This window comes from Zootoca vivipara, chromosome 15 (assembly GCF_963506605.1).
Source record: "Zootoca vivipara chromosome 15, rZooViv1.1, whole genome shotgun sequence".
NCBI lineage: Eukaryota > Metazoa > Chordata > Lepidosauria > Squamata > Lacertidae > Zootoca > Zootoca vivipara.
Window position 1 is genome coordinate 1,244,311 of NC_083290.1, and position 2,636 is coordinate 1,246,946.

A 2,636-nucleotide genomic window follows, 5' to 3' on the forward strand; every position below is an offset into this window, starting at 1 on the left:
AACCCCCCCTGGCGATAAGTTCTCAAAAGGGGCCTCTGCGCTCAAAAACTTGTACAAGCGCATTGCACAACCTGCCAGGCCCTTCGGGGAAGCGGAGCAGAGCTGGCAGTTTGCTTACTTCCCAGAAGGCCAAGAGGCTTGGGAGCCGAGTGCGAGGCTTGGCTTGCAGTTGAAAGGAGGCCACGTCACAAGGCATTTGGTAGGTGAGCAAGGAAGGGAGCAGTGCTTGCTTCTCAAGGCTGGAGGCAGCCTCTGGAGAGTGCAGAAGCAGCGCAGTGCAAGGCGAGCCTGCCCTCTAGCGTACAAGCTTGGGAGCTGCCCACATCCCGCTGTGCGCAAAGCTCACACTTTGATAGAAGCCACGGAAGCTGAGGATTCCTGCAGTAAGAACCAGGAAAACTACAGCTCCCAGGCGACAGCTGAGAGGCAGTGTGGTGAGGTGGTTAGGCTGTTTGACTTGGACCCAGGGTTCAAATCCCCACTCTGCCGTGAGACGCACTGGGTGTGACCCTGGGTCAGTCACGGCCTCTCAGCCTAACCTACCTCACAGGGCTGTTGTGGGGATTAGAATGAGGAAGGGGAGCAGCAAGCATGCCGCCTTGAGCTCCTCGGAGGAAAAAGCCAGGATATAAATGCAATGGATGAATAAATAAAATGATTGATGCTGGGGGTAGGGGGAGGTTTTGGATGGAGAGAGTCAAAAGGCTGCCTTCCTCCCAAGAAACATTGTCCAGTCTGTCCTGACACTCATTGTCCTGGTCTAGCACATGCAATGCCTGTTGTCTTTGTCCATGGAGTTTTATATTGGTTGTATTTTATATTGGTTGTATATTGTCTCCCTGCTTATTTAACTTATATGCAGAATTCATCATGCGAAAGGCTGGACTAGATGAATCCCAAACCGGAATTAAGATTGCCGGAAGAAATATCAACAACCTCAGGTATGCAGATGACACAACCTTGATGGCAGAAAGTGAGGAGGAATTAAAGAACCTTTTAATGAGGGTGAAAGAGCAGAGCGCAAAATATGGTCTGAAGCTCAACATCAAAAAAACCAAGATCATGGCCACTGGTCCCATCACCTCCTGGCAAATAGAAGGGGAAGAAATGGAGGCAGTGAGAGATTTTACTTTCTTGGGCTCCTTGATCACTGCAGATGGTGACAGCAGTCACGAAATTAAAAGACGCCTGCTTCTTGGGAGAAAAGCATTGACAAACCTAGACAGCATCTTAAAAAGCAGAGACATCACCTTGCCGACAAAGGTCCGAATAGTTAAAGCTATGGTTTTCCCAGTAGTGATATATGGAAGTGAGAGCTGGACCATAAAGAAGGCTGATCGCCGAAGAATTGATGCTTTTGAATTATGGTGCTGGAGGAGACTCTTGAGAGTCCCATGGACTGCAAGAAGATCAAACCTATCCATTCTGAAGGAAATCAGCCCTGAGGGCTCCCTGGAAGGACAGATCGTGAAGCTGAGGCTCCAATACTTTGGCCACCTCATGAGAAGAGAAGAATCCTTGGAAAAGACCCTGATGTTGGGAAAGATTGAGGGCACAAGGAGAAGGGGACGTCAGAGGACAAGATGGTTGGACAGTGTTCTCGAAGCTACGAACATGAGTTTGACCAAACTGCGGGAGGCAGTGCAAGACAGGAGTGCCTGGCGTGCTCTGGTCCATGGGGTCACGAAGACTCGGACACGACTAAACGACTAAACAACAACAAGCACATGCAATGGCTCAGGAAGACACAGGGGAAATGAATGACCCTCCAAATATGGTTGGGCGTTTTCTTGAAATCAAGTGGTATGCATCCATTTTGAAACGCCCAGCAGCCACCATGGCTTGAAGGTCCCGGATTCAATTCCCAACAACATCCTTTCCAGGCGAGACTGGGAGACATCCTTGCTTGAGACCCCAGAGAATGTAGGCACAGCTGAGCTGCTATTATACCCAGTTAGCTGACCCTTTACCAGCAGGTCGCAGGGTGGGTTACAACAATATAAAATCCAATGGTTCCAAACAAATTGCAATTGTGGGAAGAGGTGCCAAGATGCACAGGACTACCCAGTCCAGCCACCTGTTCTCAAGGAGGCCAGCCAGGTGCCTCTGCTGGGAAGCCAGCAAGTAGAATTCAAGAGTGAATGGTGACCATGTCTCTCTCTCGCCCGGATGGGGAGAGGTGACGGCGTTCGCATGAGTCATGGAAAACTGCTCCAGCTTTGGAGTGATGGGACCCCAAAAGGTAAAGTCACTTCCACAACTTCCCCTGAGGACAGGGTGGGCTCCCTGCTTGCCCTTGTGGGAATAGGGCCTCTCAGGCTGAAAAGGGGTCCCTAACTCCTCCTGGCACGGAGACACTTCCCATCCCCAACTTTCCAAGAACACCCACAACAGTGCAGGCAGGCAGGCAGGCTTTGAGCAAGGTGGACGGACCACACACAGGCACCCTTCAGAAAGGGTTGCGGGAGACAGAGAAAGAATCACCAGAGATTTAAGCGGTTTTTTTTGGCTTCACTTTTTTATTTTTTGTTCCTGCAGACCAAAATAAAAATAAAAATAAAATAGAGAGAGAAAGAGAGAAGAAACTCTAGTTTGGATACCCGTAGCACATGAGCAGCAGCTTATATTAATAACAG